Source organism: Centrocercus urophasianus, unplaced genomic scaffold (assembly GCF_019232065.1).
Source record: "Centrocercus urophasianus isolate 14NV4802_14NV808 unplaced genomic scaffold, USGS_Curo_1.0 seq_41, whole genome shotgun sequence".
Lineage (NCBI taxonomy): Eukaryota > Metazoa > Chordata > Aves > Galliformes > Phasianidae > Centrocercus > Centrocercus urophasianus.
In genome coordinates, this window is record NW_024884989.1 from 2,726,642 (window position 1) to 2,749,228 (window position 22,587).

Here is a 22,587-nt window from a genome sequence, read left to right on the forward strand (position 1 = left end):
GTGAGAAAAGGGGGAGAAGGACACTGGGAGTTATTCACTTATTGCAGCCCTTTTTACATCGCATTTTCCTCCCCTTACAACCTGGCCCTGGCTGGTTTCCCAAGCAAGAACAGAGAGCCGGAGGTCCATCCATCTCTATTTAAATGCCTTTTGCACTGAATTGAGTAACTGTACCTCTATTTTACTCCGAGGCTAAAGGTGACTAACTTAAAGGTGATTATCTTTTGTTAATAGCCTACATTAGTGAGCGAGATCTCGGAATTACCTTTGTAATCCTTCCTCACACTTTAATGTTGCTATTATTAATATTGCTCTTTAAAACACACTTCTCTCCTGCCACGTAGAGACAGTGGCTGCTGGTTCTCACACAGATGGTGGTAACGTACCTTCCATGACCACTGGGGAGGATCCTGGAGCATTGCACACAGCTGTCCGTGCAAGCACTGTCATGAAGGAGGCAACTCAGGATGGATGGACACTCAATAGGGACAGCACAGATTCTATGCTGTCCTTCACCATTTTTCATTATTTAGACAAAACATTTTACCTTTTAAACGAACCCATCCTCAGCCTTCCATCCCAGCGCAGGCCCCAGGGCTCAGTGGCAAGGCTCCTGAAATACCCCATCAGGAAATCCCTGCCAAGCATAAAGAATTGGCATGAAGCTTGTATTTTCCATGGCCTCGATTTTCTGCTGTTTCTGCTCTAACAAATGACATTTGTCAAGCTTTCTTTGCATTGTCTGCTCAGCACTGCCCTACTGAGGACTCCATGCAAGGGAGATCACCCCTACCCACGGAGCTCCTCTTCCCCACAGGGACACCTTCTTGTACCCACGTTTCCATAAGCAAAACAGGACTGATTTGAATAATGCTAACAAGTTACCAGGATAACGTAGCAACAGAATTGACATGCATTCATCTGCTCTAACTGAAATACACTTCACACAAATGTACATACTGCATGCAGCTTCCAACATCTCTGCCTGTTCTTTCTTCTCTTTCTCCTGCATTTATATTACTTTTTGCCATCTCTGATGCAGAGGAAACGAATTAAAGGTTTGGAGGGAAGTGTATAATTTGGTTCAAGACAAGCTAGCATTTTCTAACATCATCAGCATTGTACTCAGGTATGAAATGTGCAATTTTACCAACAAATTCAAGGTAAAAGGTAAAACGCTTGCTATTGAAGATAAAATGTTATGAACTTTTAATGCTAACTATTATTATTGAACTATTATTATTAAATACCCAGAGGTAGAGAGAAGAAATACATTTCCCATACTAAACTTTAAGCTGTGAGGTAGATAAACAAATGACATATTTTTTCCACATAACATGTACATTAGAATACTATTATTAAGCTTCAAACATCAAGCATTGAGATGTAAGGAACCAGCCGTGCCACCTCATCATCACACACTACTTTCCAGCTGTGTTTGACACCTTTTGTGACCCCAGAAGTCAACAAAAGGGCAACAGAGCTGTGCAGGGTCTGGAGCACAAGTCTTATGGGGAGAAGCTGAGGGATGGGATGGATCAGTTCGGAGAGAAGGAGGCTCAGGAAAGAGCTCACTGCCCTCTACAGCTCCCTGACAGGAGGTGGTGATGAGGTGGGGGTCGGCCTCTGCTTCCAGGTAACCGTGATAGGATGAGAGGTGATGGCCTCGAGCTGCACCAGGTGATGGTCAGGTTGGATATGAGGAACAATTTCTTCTCAAAAAGAGTGGTGATGCACTGGCACAGGCTGCCTGGGGAGGTGTGGAGTCACCGTCCCTGGAGGTGTACAAGAAAAGAGTAAATGTTGCATTGAGTGACATGGTTTAGCTGCACGGTGATGAGAGACTGATGGTTGGACCTTAGTGGTCTTTCCAACCTTAATGACTGTATGATTCTATGATTCCAAAGCCCGTTTTCCACTTGCAGGCAGCCAACTTGCACCAGCTTGCACCTTTTCTTCTTTTCACTGGAATTAGTCTAAATTGCTGTGCTGTGCAAGGTGAGCACATTCTGTTGTGTCGAAGACATCAAAATAACACATTTCAAGCCACACCTTCCCACTTGCATCAGACTGAGTGCAACACCACTATGGTCAAGAGAACTGAGCCAGGAAGCATCACCAACCAACCCCACAGCAAACCCCTCCAAGGGACACGGTCAGTGGGCAGTATTGGTGGTATATATATATACACTTACATATAGGCGAATGGTTGGACTAGATGACCTTAGAGGTCTTCTCCAACCTTAATCATTCCATGATTCTAAATAGCTTCCATTTTTGTGGCTGCAATCAGTCAGCCTGGCTGACTGCTCAGCAGGCCCAACACAGCGCTCATATCTCACATTTGGTTTTTAAGCAGGAGTTCAGCAAGCGGAGGGAAATGCTCTGAGCAGCAAAAGGGAGGAAAAAATATATGAGAAAAAAAACGTGGAAACGTCTGCTTCAGAAGAAAAGTACTTGGTTTTTGAGAATAAAAAGCTTACCAGTCAGAAATTTTCCAGTGTTCCCATAAAAAATGAAAGCCGTAAAAAAGGATTTTCAATTCCAAGACATACATCTTTTCAACTGAAAAGCTCTCACATGTAAATAGTTTTGTTCAGCCGTGATGTTCTGGCTTTGAGTTACTGATAGAGCATGGATGGTTTTAGAAAACAGCAGATACATTCCAGAGAAATTTGTATCGCATTAGGTTTACTATTATTATTGTTGTTGTTTTAAATGAAAATAACATTTTGGAAGAAAAGTTTCAACCCCAGCTGTGGTTAGGAGCTCTGAATGTGCCCAGGACTGACTTCTCCTCACCTCTGAATGACATCTGTCCTCAGCCTTCAATGGGACTCAGCTCTCCCCTGGAGATGACACAAAGGCTCCACACGCTTGCTAATACCAGGCTGACAGCCTGTGGTTCTACAAACACCTGTAACAGAAAAATAAGCTTCAAAAGAAGGAAACGAGCAGTCCCAAGCTTGATGCCCAAATGTGTTATTTGTGAAAGGAAGCTTCCAGAAGTTGGCTAATTTTAGAACCTACATTTGGATAATTTGGCTAACGCTGGAGAACAAGACTGAAAATGCCCCCAGAAGCCAGGTCCTTAAAAAATATTCCATGCTTCTTTCTCTCTGGCACGTAGAAAAACCACAAGAAAAGTCTTTCCTCAGGTTCTATGAAATCTCAGCTCCCAGCTGGACTGGAGAAGAACAGAGGCAAGTGGAAATGAAAATCTGGAGTGACGTTCATACGGCTGAAGTTTTTGTCTGGATTTGAATGAAAGATGGAGAGAAAGGCAAATTCATGGGATAAAGGAGATGGGAGGGAAAGAGGCAGCTTGCATTTCAGCAGGAAGCTTCAACAACCTTGAATTCTGTAAGGGCTGAACAGGATGGAATTAGATCACACACCATCCCACCAGCAGCAAAGACAGTTTGAACTGGAAAAAGCTCAAACTACCTACACTGAGAGATAAATGAAGAATGAGGTCCAGCTCAGCAATCAAACCCACACCCAGCACCAAACACACTTGTGTCCACTTACCTTCAGACTGAACAACACTCGCTCTGAATGGGGTAAAAATCCCCTGGAACCACTGAAGGCATGGACATGGCACATAAAAGGAGCCCGACTCACCTAACCTGCCTTCCTGGACAGCACAAAGCTGGGTGCCCAACACCCGCGTGGAGTTTCTCCTCTCCCTTATGCTGATGGGTATCACGCTGCTCCCCACTCTCACAGGGTCTCCAATCTCAGCTTTTTCATATCCCCATCCAAAACAGCCCCATCAAGACCAAGAGGATTGCAAGCCCTTGTGCATGGCTCACCAGCAGCACGTTGGAGTTTGGCTGAGCAAGAAGGTAAAGCGAACCACGGGTCGAACATGCAACAAGCATTTTGATTTAAAGAGTTGTGCTGGGGTGAGAATGCACGTGCAGGTTGGAAGGAAGCAGCCTGGAAGGGGGGTTTCCTTCCTCAGCTCCTGCCATCTGGCAAAAGGCTGTGGAAGTCATCTGATGCCACGCAGAGCGGTTAGGGAGGACCCCATGGCACAGGGAACAGCCAGGGCTTTGTATGGCTCCACGTGTTTTCCTCCTCAGCCATAGAGTGAACTCACCAGAGGATCCTCACAGACTTCAGTGTCTTGCTCATGGGCAGCCAATGGTGAGGAGGAGAACACAGCCAGGGTTAGGGAATGGATCACCTCCCTAGGATGCCTGTTTCAGTGACTGACCACCCAGAAGGTAAAAAACTTTTTCCCAGTGCCCAGCCTGAACCTCTGCTGGCACAGCACTGCGCACAGTTCCTCTTCCTGCAGTCCAGCACATGCAGTAACATGCACTGAACTGCATCTGAGGTTCTCTTAAAGCAATCACCAAGAGACTGGACAACGGATGCAGTTGTATCCCAGTAAGTGTGAGAGCACCTGGACCAGTTTGAGCCCAGCTGTACACAGCAAAGATTCCTGACAGCAACTACAGGACGGATTTAAATTGATGTGGTTAGCTCAGCACTGCCCTTCTTTGTAAGTGAATGTGACATTTTCTAACAAGTCCTACCCTTACTGCAGCTTCACACTGCAATAAGACATACACACAGAATATCCTCAGGCCCCAGTACTGCAGGTATGATTCCCTAGTATCATCAGTTTGGAGCAGTCAACCAGTGAGGCTCTTTTTATTCCCATTTTTCTATGCTCCATTTTCAAAGTCCATGGGAACGAACCACACAAGAGCATTCAAAATAAGGCATGCACACACCAAATCTGTTGGCTGTTGCAGCTCCTTAAAATATATTCCCCAGAAACTGCCAATGAACTAAGAACTATTGGGAGCAACCTGCTGTGCACAAAGCAACCTGAAGCTGGATGAAGACAACCTTTGGGTCTTGTCCTGACTCCATGTCCCACAGTTTCAACAGACCAGGTGCTGTCTTCCCCATGCTAACTCAACAAAAGCAGCAGCTCTTACCTGGAAGATCTGCATGGTGTAGCAGGATATCAGAGCCTGGATCCCAAGAGTAAAGATGGCTGCAATGGATCTAAATGCTGATCTAAATCCAGAGCATTCAGGAGTGTTTGCAATCTGAACAAAGCGTGCTTTTCAGGCCCAATGTCTCTTGCTAGCTGAACATACACTAAACACAACGGGTCCCACCTCCTGCTTGGATACATTACATGTGATGCCATAGCACAATTTGTTACCAGCATCATTCAGACTTTCCCATTCTCAGATGTCATTGCTTGCTCTACATTTTCAGCCTTTCCTGGACAGGAGGTGGCAGCAGGTCAATGCCTCTCCTTCGCTGCTGACCTCCCCATCCACTGTGAAAACAAAACCTCACCTCCTTCCATCTCCAACCTCACACTCTGCAACCCGAGCCTTTTCTGCAGCCCAGCAGCTCAGCCTTTGCTGCTCTCAGTAGGAACCACACTGGCTCCATTAATCATCTTCCCCCTGCCTGACACCCAGGCATCCCACCTCACATGTTGCTGCTGGCATCCCCACTTCTGCACCATGCACATCCAATGCCGTTTGTTCAGCCTCACCATTTACAAGCTGTAACACGCTGGGCTGCACTGTATCCCTTTTCCTACTCAGATACAGTTCTAACAACAATCTGGATGAGATCACATAGAGAGGAAATGACACTTTCTGCCTGTTCTGAGGACCAAAATGGCAGCATTATGCTGTGAAGTGCCACAGACATTTGATAAAGCTATTATTTCTATAAAGCCATATTTGGAACCATTCCCTCCCTTCCCAAAGCAAAACAAGAGGAGGGGGTTTTCTCTTCATGTCTGCAATACAATGAGGACAAGGTTGTGGTGTGGCAGAAGTCAGTCACTTCTCCCAGGTAACAGCGACAGGATGAGAGGAAATGGCCTCAAGATGTACCAGGAAGGTTCTGTCTGGATTAGGAAAAACTTCTTCTAAAGAGTGGTGATGCATTTGGCACAGGCTGCCCAGGGAGAGGAGGGGGAGGTATTCAAGAACCGTGGAGATGTGTGACTTAGGGACATGTACTACTGGCCAATATTGGCAGCAGGCGTATAGCATATGAGATGATCTTAGCGGCCTTTTCCAAGCTTAATGATTTTAGGATTCTGTGAACGAGGTAGAAGCATCTTCTCATGAAATGAACAGCTGGCAAAGTCCAGGTACAGACCAGCTGATTGGTTCCTATCAGCCATGCATTGCTCACTCGCCTCCTAGCAAGCACAGCAGACACAAACAAATTCTCTACAGCTAGAAACATGAATTCAGCTTCCATAAGACCCAGCACTTGGGAACAGTGCTGCTAAGCTCCCCTGCCTCTTTCACAGCCGTGTACAACTGGGACAGACAGAACACCGAGCCCAAAGCCCAACATGATCCTCTCTGGAGGGAAATTTCAACTTTTCAGCCAAAAAGTGCAAACGGTGTCCCAGAGTGCTTTGAACTTAATGAGGCATGTTATTTTTAACTTTTATAGATGAATATGTCATTAAAAGCAAACATATTTCTAGGAGAGGGAAGAAAAAAAAGCTGAATTCTCTGCAGTTTGGACTCCTTTGAGACCACCTCTACTTTCAGCATGAGACAATAGGTCATAAAAAGAAGACAAACACACTGGGCATCTTCTTCCTTTTCACAAGTGGCATCACAGCGTTACTTCCTCTCATTTAAAACACTATTTGGTATTCCTGTGCGACCAAGAGCCGGGTCTCCCCTTGCCAGCACGGCCATCTGAAGGCAGCACGTGGGAACCCAGCCCAGGGCAGATGGCTCCGTACCCAGTCAGGCACAATAACCATCAGTCAAAATCCATAATTGTAAATTGAACTGAATTGAAAGCTCTGTGCAGGCAAGGAATTTAGTTCATTTTGGGGTTTGTTTTATTTGTCCTAAGGGCTACTGGCGCAGATGAGAAGTAGGAGGGGAGCTTGAAATCAATCTTGCTAGAACGGCTTCATCCCAGCAAAAACATCCACGCGCAAAGTAGCTTGCAGCAAACGATCATCTGGTGGCTGGTTTTGAGTTATAGCAGCACAAAGTTGGGCTCTAACTCCATCTCTGGGCACTCAAGCACTCTGCATTAGAAGCACTTGCAATCCAAAGATGCAGTTTTCAGTGCCAAGAGAAATCGGGCTTCCTTCATACAGGATCTAAAGGTGAATTTAGGAACCGTTGTGCAGCCACACCGAGAGCAGTTTTGCTCAAATCCTCCGTCCATCTGCTAATCTTCCGCCTCCCTCCAGGAAGCACGTGTCAATGGGACGATGGAATGGCTTTATCCACACAGATCTCACTGCTCCTCACTCTCCCCAGGCTCTCACACTGGTAAGTGTGGCTCCTCAGAACTCACAATGTGAGGAATGCTGAATTTTCTCCAGGAAAAACAAACTCATCTCGCAGGTCAGGGAAATGTGACTCAGTTGTAACATTAGCAAAGCCTCTTTTGGACAGAGGTGAAGAAGGCAGACATAATCACCATTCTTCCCTTGGTCTAATCTGCTATGGCTCTGGTGCAGATCCCAGAATCCATCCCAGCAGCACCATTACAGCATCTCCAAAGAGCCATAGGAAGGATGAAGGTCCCAGCTCTGCTCCACTTAGAGGCAAACGCCCATTCCTAAGCTCTACAGCTCCCGAAGCTGCCAGATATTGCTTCCCCTCAATAGCACTGGGGACTAGTGGTATAGGGGTATCCTAGGACTTGATTTACTGAAGGATTACCAAACATCACTGGGAAGCTTTAAAGCCAAGCACACATTGCATTCCCAGATGTTCTGCAGGAACAGCATGATCTGCTCTGTTTGCACCCCTTTCCTAAGGGCAATCTGCAGCCACATCAGTGCCACTGCCCTGGCAACAGAAGGATGCAACAGGAGCCAGAGCACAGCTGGGAAAAGAGCAAATAGACCTGGGCAAAAGAGTAGCACGCGTTTGGCAGCATCTCCTACCTGCACACTGAGCAGAGAGGACCATCCTGCAGCAAGGAGCCCTCCTCAGAACACTTAGCAACCAATAACCAGAACAAGATCTCCAGTTCCTGGTCAGACCAGAATCCACCATGGGAAAAATGGGAGGGAGCAGCAATCCCAGAACTGATGGTGACAGAGAGCAGCTGTGCTTGTGTGTTCCCAGGGAGCACGAAGGCTTCAGGATGCCTTTGCCATTCTTCTGAAAAAGACACACAGTGAAAGCTTACTCCGTGGTAGCAGTGTCTTGGTTTCAGCTGAGACATATACGATTTCTGACATGGGTGACCTCCAAACCAGCTCTTTAACACTGCTGGCTTTAAATCTCTACCTCTCTAGAGTAAGTCCTGATGGATTTATTCGAAGCACCAGGCTGGGTTCCCAAACGGTGCCAACCAGATTGGAGGCCAGTGGAGCCCTGCCAATCTATACTAACTTTGTATTTACAAGTATTTACATCTACTTTCAATGGGTAGAATTTAGAGATTTGGAGAGGTCAAAGTGTTTAATGCACACTAAATCTCTCCAGATTATAAAAAGCAGCACTAAATCAGCAGGGTGAATAAAGGGGTAACAGGCTGACATTTCACAGGCCTCAGCTTTTGGATATGGGCCACAGCCAGGACAAAACCCACAGGCACGGCCCTGCAGCCTAACTTCAGGAAGCCATGCAGTGAGGTGATATCTACTTCAGTATTTAAGTCCTGAGGTGAATAAGGAGGCTGTCAGCTCAGGAAGCTTCGTGCCTCTTGGTAAGGCGGGCAGCCATGAATCATAGAATGGCCTGGGTTGAAAAGCACCATGATGCTCATCCAGTTCCAACCCCTGCTGTGTGCAGGTCGCCAACCAGCAGACCAGGCTGCCCAGAGCCACATCCAGCCTGGCCTCGAATGCCTGCAGGGATGGGGCATCCACAGCCTCCTTGGGCAACCTGTGCCAGTGCCTCACCACCCTGTGTTTGTGAAAAACCCCTTCCTTCCACGTTGTGCCACTCTGTGCAGGTTAGCTCACAAATGCTGTCTCTGAGCATCCCCATGCACACCAAGCTTCACTCCCGGCAGAAGGGAGGTCAGCATGCTTTTCCTGAAGCTGACAAAAAAAATCATTGGAAGGGTGGCATTGCTTTTAAAAGGGGGTCAACAGCAGGTCATCGATAGAAGAAAATAGGTCATGGCATCTTAATTGGAAAATCATGAATTTGGGGCCGTCCTCATGACCATAACACAGCAAAGACCTTTGTTCCAAGCACTGGGCACAGCCAGCCCTGTTGGACAAAATAATTTTTCAGGCAAATTCTCATGGAATAAATCTTTGACGCTGAAGGGAACATTTTTCGGTACTCTGTTTTTTAACACCATTAACTTTAACTGTCAAGCCTGACAAGTATGGAAAAGTGTTTTCTTACAAAAGTTAATAGAAAAAAAAAACTAAAAGAGTTTTTTCTCACTACAAATGAACTCCCCGTTTTGCCATTTAGCTCTAATTGCTATTTTTTTCTGTCCCAAATCTTTTTTCCTCTCCAAGACCAGGACTTTAAGGAGTCTGAGTAGACAGGCTTTAATGCTTGTTTATAGAATTTCTGTACCATGGGTATATTGTAATAAACTCACTATATTTAAGAGAAGGATCTGTGAACAGCCACGACCTGTTAATCCCATTCACTCACACACTCCTGGTTTTCTCCCTACTGTTTCTAAGTGTCTACATGAGTCCTTCAACACATTCAGGAGCCTAGAAATACACTGGGACTTGCAGATCCAAATCAAGACCTAAATTAACAGCCACACAGAGGTGGCACACAGCACACATCTGAGCAGGGCTGCATCCCTCTCTTCACCTTCTGAGCAGTGCACCTGGGTTCAGGTGTCCCCTTAGTTGGTAGAGAGCATCCCCATCTCCAGACAGCACTGTGAGCGGACAGGGGACAAATCCAGTTATAAAATAAATGAAAAATCTCCACTTATAATAAACATATAAACTCCCCATATAATAAATAAACAATCCAGCTTAGCTGTGCAGGCAGATGTGCTGCGGGAGCCCCTGCTGCCCCAGCACGCCGCTGCAACCAGCCGGGCTGCAAAAGGATAAAGCCTCAAGTGATTTAAAACATGTAACTCGATTTGGAAGCGTCCACACTGGTGGGATTTGTGTCAGTTTACCTCCGTAAGTCCCCAAAACTGAGTTAAGCGGCTTCCCAAACCATCGGGGATCTCTTCTGTAGGGCTCCCAGGAGAGGCAGCCACCAGCATGCAGCTGTGTTTGCCCTTCTCATTTCCAAGCAGGTGAAGGAATCAATACGAAGCTAAGTGAATTAATCTGGATCTAGAACGCTTTAATAAATAACAAGGCCTGCAGAAAACTCAGTCCCTGCTTCATTGTTGCTTTCAGAAGCCTTCACCAAAGCTGGTAAAAAATGATTGCAGCTCCTAAGGCACTTCTGGATCAGCCTGGTTTTGTGGGACAGCCTCTGGTGTTGGTTTGAGTTCCTGGTGTCAGGGCTCGTTGGATGAATCCATTACAAAAACCAGAAGAGATCGCTGTGATTTCCACTTCTGATCTCCAGGATAACCCAAACCTTAAGACTTCCCAGAAACAATTCTTCCTAAAAGGAGAGTGGATATTTTTAGGAAAAGAAAAACACGTAAAAATTTCCAGCAAAGGGGAAGCTTCACGTTTCTCGGTGCGCTGTTAAGTGGCCCTGCTGCTCCCACCGCCGAAAACATGTTTTATTTCTAGTCTGAACGTCCCCACCTTCAGCACCCCTCTGTTGGATCCTATTACGTTCGTCTGCTGAGCTGAAGTCTGCCTTCACTTTGTTTCCATGCCCCCCTCCAGCAGCGTTCAGCTCTCACCGCCACCTTCCCTCACCAGACAGCCCGAACCTTCCGCCTCCAGAGGAAGATGTGCTTTCCCGTAACTTAATAATCCCTAAAACCCCCCTCTCAGTTCTCTCCAATTTATCAACATCTCCCTCAAACTACCAAAGTCCCAACTGGAAACTGCAGGAGGAGCACCTTCCTCCTTGTCTCCAATATTCCTCCCTTTTGTGCCGCCAAAGAAAACATTTCTCTCTCTTTTTTGCCACTCTCCCATGCAGGGTTGCTCCTCAGCTCAGGGTTCTCACAAATCTCCAGTCACCGATCCCCAGACACGGCCCAGCTCTACGTGGGCTCTATGAGAGCACGCTGCTTGTTTTCATCCAGGTTACTAATGGAATGTAAATCAAGCTGCGCTGGTGATCTGTCCTCTAATTTATTTATCTCTTCTTCATATTTTGACCTCACCTCGAAGATGGATCAGCGATAACTCCTGGGCTCAATTAGAAACATGTCTGCCCACTGATGAATTCCCATTTAAAATTGGAGATGACAGCAGTTTTTTACCCATTCCAGAAGTGCCTAATTGGTTTTCTATCATTTGCGTTTTACATAAAAAGTTACTTGGAGCCAAGACAACACTTTCAGGGGAGCTCAGAGTAATCTGGGCTGCAGCGAGGTCACCCAGCCGCCCTGCTGCTCAGAGCTCAGCCCCAGGCTGGTCCACCGTACCCATGGCTCATGGAAGCCGATGACCTCACTATTATTACATTCATCAACACAACTTGTAATCTTCCTGGCAAAAAAAAGAAAAAAAAAACTAATTAGACAAGCACCATATTCTATAAGCCCATGTTGACTGACACTACTTACATTAATCCCTCTAATTCTTTACTAATTACACGTACTATCAGCAATTCCATTATTTTGTCTAGGATTAATGTCAGGCAGAAAAATCTGTAGTTATTTGAGCCACCTTGTTTATCCCTTAAAAAATAATAGCACTAAAGTAAACTTCTTCCACACAGGCGTAACCTGCTGGTATTCATTATCTCTAATTAAGAGCTACTATATAATACTCTTTCGGTATAAAGGGTCCTTTCTTGTTATAAGACCTACTCACAAAATCTTGCCTCTTCCCCTAAGAAACAGAAATATTTGTTGAACTCTTCAGGATGCTGTACAATATTACCAGCGCGATCGTTTTCATGTAGCACTGATCTATTGTAAACTTAATTATATCATTCGAGAAAGAGAACTGCATTTCTATGGGGATTTCATTTTGAAAGCCATATGTTGGAGCCTTGTACTGCAAATACTAAAAATGTGCTTGGAATTCCTAAAATTACACTTGAAAATATCCAGACACAGAAACAATCGCATCTAACGTAGAAGAAATTCTATATCGGGCCTCATTTTTACAGATCAAGGGGAACTGATGACAGGATGTAAAAATATAGTAGCAGCTTAGGTACAAGGGACTGATTTGATTACATTTGTTATGTGCAAATAGAATAAAACCCAAACGAGTAATGTATCTACTTGATGATTTAAAGCGCCAGCTTAACAAAGCTGAAAATAATTACAAAGCAAAACAATTGGGGGAAAGAATTTGAGCAGGAATTTGTGAATGATAATTGGGAACTGCTCAAGACCATTTGCTGGCTCACAGAAGAACCAAAATCCTGCAGGCTGCAGCTGAAGGCAGCCACGTGTGCAGGGCAAGAGAAAGCCAAGCCAGATAGATGGGAGGCTCTTCCCTATGGAAGACATGAAACATGAATGGCAGTGAGTATAAAACAGCAGCTAGGAATGGTAACAGAGTGGTAAGGGGTGTCATGTATGGATTGAAGGAGAATAAATACCTTGGGGATGATTGATGGGTTGGTGGTTGGACTAAATGATCTTGGTGGCCTTTCCAACCTTAATGATTTTATGACCCTGTGGAAATAGAAAAGGAAGGCTCTTCATCTCCATAAGGGTCAAAGATTGAGATCCATAAGCAGAAAACACGTTGCAATGGACAACGCCTGCAGGACCTGTGCTGGAACCATCCCTGGGTTTGCACTCAATCCAGAACACCTGGAGGTCAAACCCCAATCCCATGTCTGCATTCAGTGCATCCCCAGCACTGTGCCCATGGGGTCTGGAGGAAAGGTTTTGGGGTGGCTGCTCCACGGCGCCATCTCACAGCAGTGCAGACAGCGCTTCAACCAAACCTAAAGGCTCATCCTACAGGGTTAGCATCCAAAAAAAAAAAAGAGTATCTCTGCATGCAGCAGTAGGCAGATGGGGCACAGGCTGATTGCACAGTCAGGCTGAGCCAGAGAGCTCACGCCAAGACCTCCTTGTATATTCTCCCTCTAAGCCACAATACACAGAATGCTTCACTCTAATAGGGTGAAACAGAGAGACAAACAGCCCTCTGCAGAGGCACAGACGCAGCATTTGAGTGTTGTGGAGGAGCAGCTCCTCTGGTCAGGACTGTTCTGCAGAGCAGAGCTTTACAGGGAAGGTCCTTAAGGGTTAATGCCCTCCTCATCTCCTCCTCCTCTTCTTCTCCCTCCTCCCCACCCCAGCAAAGGATCCTTAACAAAGAATCTGCATTCAATATGCACCAAGAGAGGCTCTGGTCTGGGCTTTTTAATAAAGAGCAATTCCTTTGCATTCTCAGGTGTCCCTTAAAATCAAGCCCTGATATTTCTACTGCGTTATTACCACGGTCTGTAGATGTCTTCAGACTCAGAAAAGCCATTTGCTCTGCAGGTATGCTTTGCCCCTGCAGTGCTGAACAGTTCCTCTCTGTTAAGAGAAGCCCCTCTAGAGGAACTGGTACTTGGAGCCAATTAATGGACCTCTCCCACCTCCTCTCTTGCCAGTTTTCCTTGGCAACAGCCTCCAGTCCCCACAGCTGAGACACTGGTCCCTACAGCGTGTCATTAAGCAGCAAAATCAGGGAAACAGCACGTGTGACCTCAGCAAGGAGGAGATGCTGTACTTTTTTCTAACCTTCTTAACGATGCACTTCATGTCTCAGCCCTCGTGACACTGCTAATTAAGTCCGGAGAGCGAAGGGGCCGCATAGCACAGATAAATTTACCTCTAAGGATGCAGAAAGCCCCATGATTACAAACAGGGGAGAAGGATGTTCCTGGAGCCAGGAGGACAAGGAGAGGAGCACCTGGGGAAGCTGCAGAGCCCCACAGTGGGGCCCAGCCCTGAGATCTGGGCTGAAGAAGAGTCACTCTGTGCTGCCTGACCCTCAGGCTCTGCCCCATCTCCACTACAATGCCCATGGACAGCCCTGGGTTGAGAAGAAGGGATTGCATTCAACTGCCCAAATTACTACATAGAAAACTCACTCCATTCTGGGAGCAGAACAAAGGAAGGGGAATTTAGGTCCAGATTAAGTTTAAATGCAGAATTTGGAATTGAGAGATCATGTTTGCATTCAGATTCACAGAGTCTTATCTCTTCAGATGTAATACTCTGACCTCCTGCATAGCTCAGGTCAGACAACTGCAATCAGAACAGTCTGTTTCAAGGCCTTTAACTTCTGTTTGAGCTACAGGGTGTTCCAAGGAGGACACGCATTCTTGATTTGGAGTGATCAAACCATGGAGAATCCATCGCATACCTCACTAAACTGTTCCAGAGGTTAATTACTCTCCCTGTTAAAAATTTGTACCTTATTTCCAATTTGAATTTTTCTGACTTCAGTTTCCAGCCATTGGACCTTGTCATGCCTTTGAGTGCTCAATTAAAGCTAAGGCATCAGATCCCATTTCCATCAGTGCTTAAGCACAGAAAGCTCAGTAGCTGCTTCTCATGAGGTTTTCAACAGGATCTGAATGACCAACAGTAACATTTCTGTCTGCTTTCAGGTCTTAGAAACCAAGCCAAAAGGGTGAATTAATTTTTACTAATTAGTGATTATTTAAAAAGCTGGGCAAGAAAGAGATCTGGATGGAAAAATGCTAACAAGTCTGGTTCTTTCATTGGGAACCTTCAAAGCATCAAAACACGGCAGTGAATTCCTTGCACCATGCTATGCAGGTTGGGTTGAAACCCAAACAAGCACCCAACTGGGATGGATATGCTGCTCCCTAAACCACTACGGAAACAAACTTCTCTCAGGTTGGGCTGGGAGAGCCTCTCTCCTGCCATCTCCTTCCTTCTTCCATGGAAGAAATTCATTTGTTGACAAGCAAAACAAAAGGCTGTATGTTTGACTAAGTAGCATGAGGTGCCATGCACAACGCTATGGGACAACCCCCCTGCCCAGTAACTATCCCACTGGTCAGCATCTGCTCAAATGCAGATCTGGTGACACTTCACTAACGGGGCTTTTTCTCTCTCCAAAGAGCAACAAACAGCTCCTATGAAACAAGAATGAGGTCTGACTTGGACAAGACTCATGAATCCAAACTGCCGGAGTGAATGGTGCAGCAGCCACCAACTGCTTTCAAGTGAACTTCAGAAGGATGTGTGGGCAAGTGGGATCCTCCACACGCAGGATGTCACTGCATTGATGCAAGTTCGAAGGACAACCAGCGCTTCCCTGCTTGAGGCACTGGTGCCACATTCTGCCATCGAATTGGTTTGCCATATGACAGGCACAGAAGCTACTTGAATATGCCTGGGGCCCAGTGGCTTTGTCTTGCTTTCACTGCTTCCTCAATGCATGCAGCCTCCATTATGCTGAGGGAAGAAGGGAATCAAGTTGATCTCCGAGACAAACATTGATTTGCAGGCCTACCAGCAAAGGGTCACTTTGGGTTTTCACGGCTTCAGCTCAAACTGTTACTTCTCTCATTGCTTTCCTATAAAGCCCGAAAGACCCAACCACAACGATCTGGATTCACAGATGACTTTACATGCAAGGCCCTACAGCCAAGAGCCATGCAAATTTGAGCAAATTCTCAAGGTCTGTCCAGTTCACTGACAAACACTTTTTGTCACCTAAGGTGAAAAGCAGAATCAAAGTTCTTTTCTGTGCTATACTCAAATCTGAGGGAGTCCAGTTCACCCTCACAATGTCTGCTTCTATAAAGCCAGGTCCAAAAGGTCACAGGGAGGAGGTCTGGGCAGGAGCTGACAGCTTTTTCATGGATGATGCTGTTCACTAAGAATTCTGATGCAAACTCAGAGATAGATGTCAATGGCAAAGACCTCCCAGGTCCCCTCACCTTTCCTCTGGCCACCACAGGACTGTTGCCAAACCCACAGCTGCCCAGAGCTGCTTGAAATGCCATCAAGTGGAAAAACCCATTGAAGGGCAGCCCTGTGACCCAAGGGATCCTGGCTGGTCTGTGCCCAAAGCAACGCCCTTTTCCAACCCAAAAGCAGCCCTGGGTAAGAAACCAGACTCCAGCAGGTCAGCTTCATTCCTCGCGTTCCTCAGGTCATCCTTCCCCAAGAGTTGTTACTGAGCCTATTTCTGACCCCATAACCTTGGCCGAATTAATCCTCCTATATCAGAAGGAAACAGAGATTGTTTTTATCGTATCTACCTGTCTCAGATTTATTGTACCCAGATGGATGACTCTGGGCTGTGTTTTCTATTAAGAGGTATCTTTATTTTATCACATCAATAAGAAAGAGGTATGCAGGTCCTGAGGTCTGTTCAGCCCAACCATCAGACACACAATATTTTTCTTTCCTGAAGAGAACTGCTGGAGTTACTAAGGCCCTAAATTAGCAAAGCTCACGAGTGTAAATGAAGCTTGAGAGTACATGCTTAAGTCCCGTGAAGATTATGGTAAATTACAGTCCAATTCCAGCAGGCACTTACAGTCTTTTATATCTACATTTGTAACTATATGATTACACGTTATCTGAACACGCACACCTCAAAGCACGTGCTTGAATATACTGCTGAATCAAAACTCCAACACTCCCCATGCCTGCCCTGCAGCAAAACACAGCTGAGTTATCAGAATTCCCATTAGCAGCGACCACATCTTTATAAAACTCAGTTTTAATGCTGGGCATATCCGACCTGATCAAAACACCAGAGGCTGCTAAATGACAGCACCTGCATCTGATCTTGCTTTTACACAGTAAGTGCAGGGACACGAGCTCATAAACAAGTGAGGAAACACATTTAGCCAACAACCCACAACTTACTCTCAACAAGCTTACCGATGTCAGCACATGTGATAAAATTAGCCTGTTGGAGTCTGTGATTTTGGTCTGATTATCTGCTAATTGCGTGCTGTAAGCTGAGAGGGGTGGGCTTAGCAGCTCGCCGGGGGCTGCTGGCTGGTTGTCTTCCCACAGAGCTTGCTCACAAGGCATCTAAAAATAACTTTATAGGCAATTCTCCTTCTGAAGGGGAGGCAGGGCAGAACAAGAGCAGGCAGGTTAACCTCTTCATGCCTGAACATCCACGTTTGTGCACAGGTATCCGAGCCCCACGTCAGCAGAATCCAGCCTTTGGGCTCCTTTTCTCCAAACACAGCCATTGACAAGGCCTTAACACTTTTCTTTTTCTCATTTCCTCCAAACTCAGCTTGCTGAGCATCACATTTGCCCTTCTCCTCCAGCACCTATGCAAACAACCTGCCCCATAAGCTAGACGCTCTCAGTGCTCTGCAGGGCTATGGGGCTCTGCTGTAAAGTACCTGTGATGAAGAACAGCCTGTCACGTGGGGCTGCCCAAAGCCCATCACACCCCATAACAGCACGGTTTGGATCCCATACAGACACTGAGCAGAGGTAACCCAGCAGTTGCTCTGCACCCCACATCCGCCTGCCCCACAGGCCCAGCAGCAGCCGCTGGCTTCCACCTGATTCTGCCCTTATGCATGTTTATCTCATATTTATCCCAGATCAGGTCATAATAATGGACACAAACGCCCTAAAACACCTGGGAAAATACAACAGTGTGCATTGTCAGAGGTACATGACAAGTGCATGAAAGTAGTTATTTCGATGGAGGAAATCTATCAGAAGAGAAGGAAAAAAAAAAAACCAAATTGGATGAAATACAAACAAAATTTCATCCATTAAGCAATTCTATTAGGCTGCAGACCAAAGGAGGATATTGATTCAAGAAGCACAGTGTGAGTGACTAAATGCTTACGAGCATCAGAGACCCACAGCAATCAATTACTGCTCACAGCCAGTTACTGGAGCAGCTCTTAGGATGTGTTTTCCAACATCAGTGATTTGCTGAAAAACTCTGGTTCTAAATACAACAGAATGCATATGAGGACTATGGGCAGTGAGCACACAGGGAAAATTTAAGCCTCTGAACGAGTTAATTGTACTGTCAATGACAGGCAAAGCAGGACAGAGCACACAGACCTTGTGGGAAGTTTGAACTCACAATTTAATACAGCATTCAGAAGAGACCAAGCTTTTCTCTTTCTTGGACAATCAGTCATGTTCTTCCTGACAAGTTCACCCCTCTATTCAACATGATGAACTTACATGTTGGATTAAAAGCAACAAACATCAGCAGCTGGGAAGGCTGAAGTCTCCCTTAGCACTGGCACAGCTGCCCAGGGAGGTGGGGAGTCACCATGCCTGGAGATGTTCTGGAACCACGGGGCACAGAGGGACACTTTCAATGGGCACGGTGGGGGTGGGCTGGGCTTGGACTTAGGGATCTGAGAGGTCTTTCCCAACCTCAGTGGTCTGTTGACTCTCAGCACATGGGCAGGTGGGGTGAAACCTCCAGATAAAGACACAGGTAAAAGCCTAACTACGAAGTGAAGCAGTGCTAGAGATGTGCTAGAAATCTCCTGACGTTTCCAAATGACTTCATATCGCCATGCAGACAAGACGCATCTTTTAAAGGCTTAGCTTTTACAGATTGCTGAAAAGTAGCTGAAGACGCCTGCATGTCTTGTACAGCTCTTCTGCCTTTCATCCCAAATGAAGACACGAGCCAGCCCTGGTACTTATTGAACTGGAACACACATTGCAAGCCTCCTGGTGCTGGCCCATCAGAGGCTAAGCCTTTTTTTCCCAGACAAAACTCAGTAAGTGCTGAGGGAATGCAGAATCCTGCTGGCAGAAGAGAGGCACTTTGCATGACCATTTCCCTTCTTCTGCATTAATCCCCCTTCTGCATTTCTCCTATGCAGACAGCATTACACTATTTCTAAACCTAGCTTTCTTTTTATCATTAGCATCATCACCCCTGGCTTCCACTGGATGCAAACGCACATCTGGGCATGTTCCCCAAGCTAAAGCTGCTCTCACAAATCCTTCCCTGATCCCATTGCTCCGTGGGGCTGGCTGCTGTCAGCCCTTCCCCAGGCATAGTAAGGTGCCCATCCCGACGGGGTGGGATTCACTGAGAGCTCTGCCTTCCAAGTGGGCCTTTTGTATTTTGTTAATTCTCAGCGTAAATAAAATAAAGTAAAATTAAGGAACCAGGACAGCTGCTGGAGGCTGTTGTGAAGCTGTAATTTAGCAGGGTTTATGAAGCCAGACACCCTGCCTCTTACAGAAGGCACTGTATTCCCGAGAGATGTTTTAAAATAATGGGATCGGATATAGTTCCAGTATTTGCTCATGTAAATTGTTTTTCTTCCCCCCTTTTTTCTTATGCTGTTAGCTGACGCAAAGGATTAAAATTATCAACATGTGGAACGCATGCAGACAGTCCCTCAATAATCTGTTTTTACCCACCAGCCCTCCAGTCTAAGAGCTCAGAGACCAAAACCAATAGGTGTTATGAGACCTAAATTGACTGCAATTTAAAATGTCATGAAAAAAAGGAGGTGGTTTCTTAACCATGGACTGAAACCAAACATTTCAAGAAAACTCCATCAACACTCCTCCCACAGAAGCCAGCTGGCTACACAAGAAAGGTGTGGAGGTGCTGGAGGGGATCCAGAGGAGGACATGAGGATGCTCAGAGGGCTGGAGCACCGCTGCTGTGAAGAATGGTTGAGGGATCAGACGGTGATCCTATGGCCATCCAGGAGACACGTGCTGCAGTACCTCGTTAACCTCCTAACACACAGCTGATATCCCCTCTTATCCCTGACAGCACATCCTTACCTGCCACAGCCTGACCATATATAACGTCCATGATGCAGCATTCCTTATCTCCACGGTGTTTCAGAAGTCCAAAACATGCCAAACCAACTGTGCATCTGTTGACAGTTTCACAATACATGAACACACTTGATTTTGCTCAGTTCATCACTCACCCACAGACCCTTTTCCCTCAAACAACTCTTTTACTTTAGCAAAGAAAGCCAAGCCAACCTGCTGACGGTTTGGTACCAGTTCAACAGAACAATTTGATACATTACACATTTCTGCTTCCATCCATCAATACTTATCCATAGATGAAATAAAGGAACTGCCTTCCAGGCACGTATGTTTAGTGTCAGCTCGTGACTGGAGGCTAAACACACCACCCTGACTCCAAAAACCTCAAACAAAGGGCTCCTGTGCACTCGAGATGCACAGCCAGGGTCGGTAGAGGTGAGGAGTTGTCCCTATCTCACACGGTGCATAAACTCCGGGATCCAGTCGCAGGCTCTGCAGCAATTGCTCACTCAAAGTCAATCACTTCCAGTGGAGACCAAGGAAAAGCAGAGGCCTTTGGGTCCCTCTCCATCTCCGGGGGGGAACAAGGCTCTTTGAGCAGCTTCCTGTCTGCAGACAGTCTCTTGAATGGCAGGCCTTCTCCCGCCAGCCCCCTCATCAGACTGCAGCAACATACAATTTCTTGCAGTATTTTGGAACTAATTCCAGTTCAGCAGGGCAGGAGAAGTGAGATGAGGTCGGGAAGAAGCATGAGAGGTCCTAGCAAGGTCTGCTTGTCCAGGCACACCATGCCCTGAAACATCCCTGCCCAAAGGACCTCTGCCATGGGCTGTGGTCTTCCACCGTTAGCAAGCCAAAGATGTGCTCCACTTGCCCTTCACCCAAAAAGCAAAAAACATCTTACGGAAGAGTAGTCAGGAAAACCATGAAGAAATCAAACTGACAGTAATTTTCATGTATATTAAAGGAAGTATTTTCCCTAAATAATGCATAGGCAAGAAGGATGAAAGGATGAGAGACAGGAACCACCATTATTGCCTAAAATCTCTTCACCCTCAGAGCCAATTACTGTCACCAAGTTACAAGTACATTCTGCAAACACAAGATGTTGGTCTTGGGACCATACACCAATACCCCATTTGCTTTAAAGAGATGCCTTTAATTGCACTGCCCAGATGTGTGATCTGAGCATCTGACAGAGCAATTGATACTTTCTTCTGAAGATCAGCCTCTATTTTCAAAAGCAAAACTGCTCTCTGCCTCACAGGAGAGCAGAACCTTCATTTGGAAAAGGGGAACGCAGCTCCGTCCCCATGCTGCTGCAGGCTGCTCACAGCAGCACTGAGTCCTGATGAATTTCCATCCCATCCCACAAGGAATTGCAAGGCTCAGGGCAGCACAGTTTGCAAAGTGCTTTGAAACCATTCTATGGAAGCTACAGAAATGCTAAGTAGTGTTATTTTATTACCTTTCCTAAGCTTGCAGCATTTCCAGCCAGACTCGGGCTGCTGAATCCTCACACACACACACGTCAGAGGGGGAATTCTTGTCTCCCTAGCCAAATTGCAGTGAGTTTTTTTGCTGAAACAGCTTTTCTATGGCAATGCCCAGCAACACCACCTAGGCAACTGGTACACATGCCCTGCAGCCCCTGGCCTTCCCCAGCTCCTCACGCTGGGGCACAGCCAGTTCCCACTAAATTCAGCACTGCACTGCAACAAACAAAGCACCAAACCCCAAGTGCTGCACCTGCTGAACACTGTGTCCCACTGGGATAAGCATGTCCTCAAGGGAACCAGCACAGAGCAGGATCAGCTGGTGCTTTTGCCCATCCCATACAATGCATTTCCCTTCTATTCTTTCCCTCCTCTTTTACAGTGGTAGGTGGGAACACAGAAGAGCAATCTTTCATCAACATCAGAAGCCATCAATCACCCTCTAAAAACAGCTGAATAATAGAACAAAAAGAGAAAGGGAGAGAGAGAAAAGGATCGGGGCGGGTCTGTGGGTATGGAAATGCCTGTCCTGGTGAAATATACTGTAAATTAGTCTGAGGCAGGGGAATTTGGAGCCAGCAGGGGCCCCGAAGCTCACTTAATATCAACTCCAGAAACATTACGCTAATGTATTTTTAAATATGATTTACAGGATGCTCTATCTGAGAGCATCAAGTGGACGGAGGAAAATGAAGAGCTGGGCTGGCACTAAAGATGCGGCTGGGGAGGAAGCCAACACCTCCCTGCTGCAGGGCTGAAAAGGAGAGGAAAAGCACATGAAGGGCAGCAGGGCTGCCTCGCCAGGTCCCCAGATTCCCTCAGGAATAAAAGCAGTGGGGATTTAGGCACGTGGCTCCCATCATCAGCAAGATACTTGAGCAGCTGAAAACTTCACCCTACAGAGTTTGTATGGGGTGTATCCCTGCACAGCCTAACCCCAAGGGACAATATCCCAGGCTACTTTTAGGGTACCAAGGCTGAGCCTCCAGGTAGGGATGCAGGTACAGCTTCTCTGCAGAATGAGCCCTCTTAAATATGTAGGCTGCTCTGAAAATAAAGCCTCTTATTTATTTCCATGGAAACTAAGACAGATACAAAAAGCACAATAACACTATCGAAGAGAGCAAATCCTCAGCTACAAAACAGTCTTTTTCAACAGCCACCACCATTAGCTGAGCCTTTTTGTCATGATGAATACGAGCCTGCATGCCATGCTTACAAGTCTGTACCAGTGGAGGTGACCCACTGCTTCACAGCTGCTATGACAGCATCACTGCCAGGAACATGCTGCCCATGCAGTCCAACT

The 22,587-nt window shown here is 46.3% G+C and overlaps 1 long non-coding RNA gene across 2 annotated transcripts in view; it reads right to left on the reverse strand.

Annotated features, from left to right (window-relative positions):
• Window positions 1-560: 560 nt before the first annotated feature.
• The window catches only part of LOC122168258, a 98,496-nt gene continuing 76,469 nt past the window's right edge, over window positions 561-22,587 (reverse strand). For both annotated transcript variants that reach the window (XR_006171220.1, XR_006171219.1), the window contains exons 3-4: window positions 2,803-2,917; window positions 561-637 (exon numbers count right to left, since the gene is read on the reverse strand). This is a non-coding gene — a long non-coding RNA (uncharacterized LOC122168258). The remainder of the gene's footprint in view (window positions 638-2,802; window positions 2,918-22,587) is intronic.